Below are 9,963 nucleotides of genomic sequence, written 5' to 3' on the forward strand. Positions count from 1 at the left end.
CAGAAAAAAAAAATAATATAAACTTTTTTTTTTTGTGCTACCACTGGCTTTCTCAGCTTTCTTCTCTTTCTGAAGCTGACTGCGAGGAGAGGCGGGGTAGCATGGGTTCAGATAAGGATGCATTTTGTTACTGCCGCCTATGAAACCTCAGGAAATTGCTCACCTCACAAGATCAGAGTTTTTCAGCCTGTGAAAGCTAAAGGCACAATTGAACACCCTCCTGGCTCTTCCAGCCTGTGCCTCAACAGATCATAACATGCTCTTTACACAAGCAGGGCTAGCAAGAATCTGAACCCCACCCTACTGCAGAACCGCCAAGACCCAGAGATATACCGAAGATTTTTCACTTTTCAAAAAAGAATTACCTAGATCCCAGAAAAAAAATTACTTGTACAAGAAAAGTAAAATTAGTACCAATATTATGAAGCAAAATTTGGGATGAGTGAGATGACTTGATGAGTCCAGATAATTTCATATGAACCAAATGACCTAAATTCAATCCTGGGGATCCACATGTTGAAAGGAGATAACTGAGAAGTTGACTCCTCAACAAGAGGGAGACTATGACTGATACTGAAAACCTAGTTAACTACTCAGAGCTACTGAAGTCATGGTTATTGAAGGAGAATCGACAATCACGAATTTATTAAACCAGCATAAGCCCTAACAACACTTACACTCACAGATATATGTAGTCTTCACACCTCATCAAGGAGGTTGTATTCTGCTCTACATGGGCATGTGTGCAAACACACCCAGAGAGACATAAGCATACAAATAAATAAATAAACCATACTCAATGTTTTCTAGTAGAAATAGAGGCAGAATTCCAGTTCCCTGGAAAAGAAAACCCCTTGGCCGTGATGATGAGTTGAGCAGACAAAAACAGTCTTGGGGTCAAGTGCTGTACTGAGACTTACTTTAGAGCAATCATCAACCAACTGAGAGAAGTGTCTTTCTGCCACTGTAGATCCTTCAGTACTGAAACAGTTTCCACTTGGTCATACAGTTAGGAAAACCCTAAAGCCCTTCTGGAAGACATGAAGCACAGCTGGTCAGCAAAAATCTTGTGTTTCTAAAGCCCTGTAGGCTGATGCCAGAGAAAGCTTTCTAGTTTTTTTTTTTTTTAATGCAGAACAATGTGAAAATATTCAAATTGAAAAACTGCATTTGAAGTATCATCACATGTCTATTCATATTACCCAAACTCTTCTATTTGGAATGGTTTTTTGGTACATCTATAGTGGTTTTAGGTACTCAACATGATGACCTTAATCCTCTACTGCGCTGTGCAATCACTCTGCTGCTTGGCTCTTACCAACACTCATGGTGACTAGTTATTCTGGCAGTGAAGTCCTACTCTGGCACTTTCCAGCTTCCCTTTGCATTACCCAATAGTTAATTTTGTTATTACAGAAGGGAGTGAAAAGAATCATTTAGCCTGTGTGTCAGGTGTCAGTGTTCTCCAGTTGAGACTTATTGAGACTAACTGGTAATCTAGCTGCTTATGAACTTATGTTACAGTTAAACTATGTAAAGGATAGAGTGTAGATGGTTTTGCTAAAACAACGAACAAAATGCTAATTTATTATCTTAGAATTTTAGAGATTTTTTTTTTAAATTCTGGTAAGGTGGTTAGAATGAGATGACCGCCATAGGCTGTCATCTGGCACTGTTGAGCTGTTCCTGGCACTGTTCGGGGAGGTTATAGGGAGGTGTAGCCTGGCTGGAGAAAATTTGTCACTGGGATTGGACTGTGAGTGTCTATATCCTGGCTCCACTTCCAATTCACTCCCTTTGATTAGTTTTGCAGTTGAAAATGTGATCTTTCAGTTTCCTACCCCACCCACCTGCTGCCATGCCTCCACCGCTACCGACTCTCCTGCTGGAGCTATAAACCCCAATAGAGTCTCTCCTCTCAGAGCTGTCTTGGTCATGGAATTTTATCCCAGCAAACAAACGTGAGTCGTGTATCTGGTAATTGCTCCAGAAGCATTTATCTACTTTGATATTTACATCAATGCATTCTCTATTGCTATCTTTAGGGTCTTTTGTTACTTTGTATATATAAGAGCAATAAACTGGTTCAGAAGCAAGTATATCCAAATTTGTTAACATCATTGCATGGGATAGTGTCTGCTGTGGCATACTCACAGATACAATTCCTAATATAAGAATTTCCTATCTGTCAGACATTCCTAAGTACCTGAAGCCACTTTAAGAGAAGTAAATGTAATTTCAGGCCTTTGAAGAACTGATCCTATTAAAACACAATATCTTCTTTAATACCACTTACTCAGGAAGACACCTCACTGTTAATACATTCATCATGGTATGTGGTGGTTTATTCAGCTACAAGAAATGTAGCTACTTTAACAATCAATAAGAATAAACTTGGCAGCTATTCATTTCATACAACTAGCTTATCAAACGCTCTGTCTTATGTACCTTTTACTTAAGGAAGCTCACTACACCAGAATCATCCTTAAGATTTTAATCTCATATGAGACAATAAACAGGCCGTGTTTCCTGTCAGTATTACCAATAACAAACCATTTACTGAGTATGATGGTTTAATGAAGATGGCCCACATAGGCCCATAGAGAGTAGCACTATTAGGAGCTGTGACCTCATTGGAGTAGGTGTGGCCTTGTTAGAGGACATATGTCATTGGAGATGGACTTTGAGCCAGGCTCAGTGTCACCCTTTCTGCCTGCTGATCATAATTAGAACTCTTAACCCCTCTCCAGCACCATATCTGCCAGGACGCTGCTATTCTTCCTGCCATGATGGCAAGGAACTAAACCTCTGAACCTGTAAGCCACCCTTAACAATTAAATGTTCTTTGTTTGTTTGTTTGATTGTTTGTTTGTTTGGTTTGTTTTTATGGGACTTGCAGTAGTCATGGTGTCTCTTCACAGCCATAGAAACCCTAATATAGAAGTTGGTCCCAGGACTGGGTGGTGCTGTGACAGGTCTGACCATGATTTTTATGTGGAGAAATGTGAGCCTTGGTGCTTTTATTTAGGAAAGCAACTGAATTCTTTAAGGGAGTCTTTATGGGCCATGCTAGTAGGAACATAGAAGACAGTGGTAATGAGGATGATTTGAATTATGGGGCCTGGCTCAAGAGCTTTCAGAGGAGAACTATATTAGTATGTGGCATGCAGACCTTTCTTGAGATATTTTGGCAAAGAATGTGACTGGTTTTTGCCCTTAACTGAAAAAAAAAAATCTCTGTGAGACTAAATTGAAGAGTTTTGCATTAACAGCATTGGCAGAGGAGATTTCAAATGGCCTAGTATTGGTTGTCTTATGGTTATTAGTGGCCAATCTTATGCAGATTTAAAATGAAAAGGAAAGGGCTGACCAAGGAATAAAAATTTAAATTACAGTTTGAGGAGAAATGGGGCACCAGGAACTGTAAGTGATCTAAGTCTTGTGTTCAAGGAGATAAACAGATTTTTTTTAAAAAAATCCTGATGCTAAATGGAATGCAGGGAGTGATGGCCTCAAGACTCCACCCAGCTGAGCTTCCAACTTCTGAAAAGGAATTAGAGAAAAAAGGCAGATGCAGGTAGATCTCTGAGCTCAGCATCCATCTGGTCTACAGAGTGAGATCCAGTACAGCCGAGCTTAGGTAGTGAAGGAAGCCATAAAAGCCAAAAAGCTGATGAAAACGTATTTGAACAAATGGGCCATGTTCCAGCCCTAACAAGCAGCAAAATTTAGCAGCTTTGGCCACATGGTTTGCTTTTGAAGTCAAGGGTACAAAAAAGTGGTTGTGGAATCTCCCTCTTTGACTAAGGAAAGCTGCTGAAGCCAGGTGTGTGTCAGGGGTGCCCCAATATGGAGCCTAGAAAGGCCTTTGTGTGAAGCTGTGAAGGTCAAGCCTGGATTGCCTTGGAGACCCCAAGATTTTGTAGATGCCTGAGTTATGGGATACCTGCCGAAGAAAGCTGCTAACAAGGAACAGAATCAGCCCAAGGGAAAGAAGTGTGTTTCAGTCAACAAAGCTGAAAAGAGTTGGAGATCTGAAGGACGCTTTGACACCGGGGATGGAAATACGGAGTTTGAAGTTTGTCTGGCTGTTTTTGATCTTGCTTTGGTCCAGTATTTCCTCACTATGCTCCTTTTCTTCCTTTTGGAATGGTAATGTATACCCTGTGCCATTATATATTAGAAGTATGTGATGTGCTTCTCATATTTATTTTGCAGGGATTTCAGTTAAGAGATTGCATGAGTCTGCAAGAGACTTTGAACTTTGAAATTTTTTTTAAATTTTATTTTATTTTTAATTACATTTTATTTACTTTACTAGACATTTGAAGTTGGACTGAATGTGTTTTGGCAACATTATGATATGGCTACAGGCCTCTGGTGGCCAGGGAGTGGGTGTTTGAATGAAATGCCCCACATAGACCCATAGACTGTGGCACTATAGGAGGTAGTGCCTTGTTGGAGGAAGAAGTGTGTCCTTGTTAATGGAAGGGTGTCACTGTCACTGCAGGTGAACACTGAGGTTTGAGATATTGAAGCTAAGTCCAGAGTCACATTCTTCCCACTGTCTGCAGATCTGGATATAGGGCACTCAGCTTTTTTCCAGCACTATGACTGCCTGAGTGCTACCATGCTTCCTGCCATGATGAGAATGACGAAACCTCTGAACCTGTAGGCTAGCCCCAATTAAATGTTTTCTTTATACGAGTTGCCATAGTCATGGTCATGTCTCTCCACAGCAATAAAAACCCTAACTAAGACACTAGGCTGACAGAAGCAATAAATTACATAGTTCCAAGCCTGGGTATTATGTTACACTGAAGACAAGGCTTTAACGTCTGCCTAACATTTGCCTTTGATGGAAGTCTGTCATGTACAAGGCACTCCATGATTTAAAAATGGAAGAATAAAATCTGATTTCTGTCCCTAAGGGGCTTTCCAATAATGTTAGTGGGTTGGAGCGGATTGGGCAGAGCCAGAAGCAGTAGAAATGCTAATTGATGTGTATGAAGATGGCACATCACAATCTACCACCACTATAGAGTGTTTCAAGCAGGTTCAGGAACAAAGTGTCTGGGAATTCCTGAAAACATATACTATACTGGGTAAAAGTCAAGAGTTTGGGAGAAAATGGAGCAAGAGACATGGTTTCGAGAGCAGCGTGTTGAAATGGAATTGAAAACATAATTAAGCATGAAACCAGAAATTAGGACCTTTAGAATTTACCTATGTGAAATGGTCATATTTGAATAGAAACAACTCTGCCACTATATTATTTCCAAGTAAAATTATTTCTGTCTGTCCAGAATGCAAACTAAGAGATGGAGAATACATATTAATGAGTCTTATTAAGTCAATAACCCCTACTGAATTAGAAGCAGCATTTACCTGTAAGGTGTATAAACAGTCAAACGATTACAAAATCAGAACACAGTCCACAGTATCAATTATGCACCAAGGATTATTTAAATATATGCAAATAGTAACACATACATAGGAATTTAACTACAGATATAGACATATCTTTCACTGTAGCTGTCAGCTTACTTTCATTAGTCTATAGCAACACAGTTAATGTCATGTAGCTAGGAAGCACTTTGCTTTGATTCCATAAGACACAGATATCTAACTAATGCCAGGCTCTCAGACTGGAAATATTTTAATGAAGGGACTCTAGCTCTCTTTCTCTCTTCTTTAGGTGAACTTCCAAAAGTTTGCTAAGTATTTGCTTCCCTCTGGGACTCATTCAGGGCTGGTTCTAGCACAAGCCTGTTACTTGCTACATTAATTACTTGTCTTGTTGCTGTGACAAGATACCTGACAAGCAAATAAAGGGAGGAAGTAAGGACACAGCCCATCTGCATCAGACAGTCATGGTGATGGAGCTTGAGGCAGCCAGTTACATTATGTCCTCAGTCCAGAAGCAGAGAGAGATGAACGCAGCTCTCTGCTTTGTATTCAGTCCCACAGGGCAACATTGGAACTAAGTGTGCCACCCACACTTAGTCTCCCGCCTTAATTATCACAATCTAGAAAGTCTCCGACAGACGCGTCCATGGTCTAATCTGATTCTAGATTCTAGATCTTCTCAAGACAGCAGTTACTATGAAGCACTGCAATCACTTTCCCCCATGCAGTCCACTATAGGACAAAGGAGGCAAGAGAGGAGTTACGACCAAAATTCAGGCGGTAGAGCGCTTACCACATAAGCCCAATAACTTGAGGTCAAGCATCAGGACAAACACAAAAACCCAGGTATGGTAGAGATTCTAGTAATCTTGGTGCTGTGGAGGCAGACTCAGGAGAATTCCTACCCACTTGGCCTAGCCTAGTTGGTGTACTCCAGGCCAATAATAGAATACGTCACAAAAACACAAGGTAAAGGCTCTGCTAACTGGTGGGATTCCATGAGTTACAGTGTTGTTTTGCTGTTCCTCCTGCAGGGCTCCTGACAAATAAACATGGCTTATAAACTGAATGTAAATGTTTGTCACAGGCGGCAGGAAATCATGTCCCAAAACAAACTAGTGAGTGAAATATACCTGACAGGATGGAGGGGGGAGCTTCCTTCATTCACAGTTCCCCATGGTATTTGTTTGTTAACTATTCATTCCAATTCAAGCAGTAGGTGGACTCCCTTTGTAAATTTTGTAAACCCTCAAGGCAGGGAAGTGGCCAGATCCTGACTGAGGCACTCAAACAGCCAGGCCCATAAAGGCTTTAATGATCATTTTTCTAATGACTGTTATACCCAGACCAAAGGTGAGAGAGCACCCAAGCCCTGCCCTGCAAGAAAAATCCCACCACTACCCAACATGAAAACTCACCAAGTTTAGGACTTGAAATTCCACCGATCCTAACCTTAAACACCACCTGAAAGCTCCCCTCCTAAGAAATTTTATTTACTGTTCACTTTCCTGCTGTTTTCTCCCAGGAGCTGAGGCAGCTACCCCTGGGTTTGTCCCTCTCAATAAATCTCTTTTATGAGATTTGCTGCCTGGAGTGACTATCATTGGAAGAAGCCAAAAAGGAAAGAAGCTAAGAAATGGAGGGCGAAGTGCTGAGGCTTCTGAGCTGAGGACACCACCCTCCCCTGTTAGCTACAAAGCCTAAGAAGAGAAGAGGGGAAGCAGAGCTGTTACTCTGTAGCCTTCTAGCTCAGCCAGGGATATCCTCTCTCAGGGCTGCCATGCTACTGCTTCCTCTCAGAGATCCCGAGTCCCAGGATACCTTGCCATCCAAGCAGGAATGCCAACATTGTTCAATGCAACAATCATTCCTTTGCTGTGCTCCAACGTTAAGGATTAACACCTATCACTGGTCTCTAGCCTCAACAGGCACACACACACATAGACATGCATGCACCCACAAAACATTAGTTAGGATCTGGGGCTCTGTGTGATAGACAGATCTCCATCTTACCAACTGATGCATCATTGCACATCAGAAAGAGTCAGGACTGCTTTTGTGGAGCATTGTCATCACAGCACAAGACAAATCACTTCTAGCAAAAAGGTGTGAAATCAAACAAACTAGATCTTCTCAAGAGAAATGCTTAAAGAAATAATTTATCATTACAAAATGTGTAGTGGGTTTCATGTTGCACCAGAAACTATTAGTTCTTAGCTATACATGAATCTTAATTCCCATGGAGCTAAGGTCAAAAGCGTATAATGATAAAGTCCTAACACGGATTAAGACAAGCATTACAAAAATTGTACCTAGGCTGTGGTCCAAGTGTTGGGGAAAACTCACATAATTACCCACAGGGAACTCAATTATTGTAGAGTTCTTTTTCTGGTAGTCCTAAATTATGTCTGGCTAGTTCAGATATACATTATAAAAAAGAGCAGGATCTTTGTTCCTGACTAAGCAGAGTGCAGTTAATTCTCTTTTTAGGAATCTATTTTGTGGCCATCATTCAACAAAAGTAAGATGTGCAAAACTTGACATATCAAATTCATTCAGCAGAATATAAATTGCCTCTTAAAGGCCCTCACTGATCTTTTGATTGGCAGATATATCTCACAGGGAAAGAAGGGTTGGTGATTATCAAATGTCAGGAAACTGAATGATATTTGATGAATTTTAGGTTCTTTTGATTTTAGTAAATTTACACATGGCACAGACCATATCTAACTCATTCCTCAAGAAAATTTTCTCTTTTCTATCTCCTAAATATGTGTGGTTTTTTTTCTCCTTAGAGAAGATTAATTACTGATCATTTTAACACTCATACTTATATTGGTGTTGCTTTATCCAGGAAAGAAGATCTATTGAAAAATAAAAGTTTTCATAGTGTTGTTAAAGTGATCATGTTCAGCAAGAATATTGATAAAATATTCATCATGGAGACCAAGCAACATTTGGCAGCAGGGAAGAATAGCAAAATCATTTGAAATGAGACAGGATATAGTCAATAAACCATGGACAGTATCAAATTGTGAAACTTCAACTTTAACCCAATATAGTACTTATCATTAATTGGAATTAGTGGATTAGATACTACAAAGACCTGATTAGATTTTTTTTTTAATCTTCTTCTGACCTGTGTTTCATACTGGTTTCACAGTAGACTCTCAACTGATACCAATTAGGGAGTAGTCTGAGTGAGGGACAAATCTTTTACAAACCATAATATCCCAAAAGCTCAACAAGTGCTTGTTGCAAACATGATATGTAGTATCCTAGTCTCTGAGATTATACTTACCCACCTGCCTCTGGTCAATGAAATACAAACACTTCTTGAATAGCAGTCATTGCTGGGCATACTAAGATCCCATAGAAAGAATAACTCTTAGGCGTTCACTATGTATAAACATCAAATTTAGGACAAAAAAGAAAGAAAAATAGAAAGGCAATACTCACATCAGGATTTCCTAGACTAATGTTTCACAAATTTCTCCATCATCAGAAAATAAAGAATTATAAATTCTCCTCTGTAGAATACGACAAATATATTTTGACCCATTAAATTACAATAACTGGGAAATCAATGGCATCATGATGAAAATCTATTCTGATTTAAATATATGCAACAATATCATCTATCTATCTGTCTGTCTGTCAGTCAATCCCACCATTTCATATCTTCATCTAGTAGATAACTTGATACAATTTAGGAGAATGAGGAAGCCTGAGAATGAGTTCTCCTCATGGTATCCACTATGCACATTCTAATGGCACTAAAGGAAAAGAATGTTATACTTAAATAGCTATAATCAAGAAAATAATAACCTTAAAATACATAACTAATGGAACTCCAGTGTCATGGTGAAATAGATTATATCTATTTCCCAATTTCAGCCCATCTCCTAAATTCTTTTTTTTTTTTTAATTACCTCTCTCAGGGAGGAATATTACACTAAAAAATTAGACTCAACCTCCAGGTGGAGACGTGCCAGAGTCTCCTTTCTAGGTAGTCAGTCTGTGGGTCAAGTCCAAGACCAGGCTAAGGAACAACCCTCTGAGAAGCAGGACACTCCTAGGAAGACAAGTTATCCCTAAGGAGCCATGTTAGCGTATAGGATAAAAGGAATAATTATGCCTTTAATGAGAAAATGTGCTTTCCTTTCAAGATTCCTTCCCATTCGTACAGTCTCTTACTGAGCAGTAGACATATGGCTTCATGAGTCCATCTGCTTTTCAGTATTACTCACACAGGCACTGTTCCTAATTGTCTAAGAAAGCACCAGATTGATTTCCAAAGTGGTTGTACAAGATCACATTCCCACCAGCAATGGAGGAGGGTTCCCCTTTCTCCACAACCTCTCCAGCATGTGTTGTCACTTGAGTTTTTCATCTTGGCCATTCTGATGGGTGTAAGGTGAAATCTCAGGGTCAGTTTGACTTGCATTTTCCTGATGACTAAGGATGTTGAACATTTCTATAAGTGTTTCTCTGCCACTTGATATTTCTCTATTGGGAATTCTGTTTAGCTCTGTACCCCATATTTTAATTGGA

Source organism: Psammomys obesus, unplaced genomic scaffold (genome assembly GCF_907164565.1).
Source record: "Psammomys obesus unplaced genomic scaffold, mPsaObe1.curated_primary_1811, whole genome shotgun sequence".
NCBI classification, from domain to species: domain Eukaryota; kingdom Metazoa; phylum Chordata; class Mammalia; order Rodentia; family Muridae; genus Psammomys; species Psammomys obesus.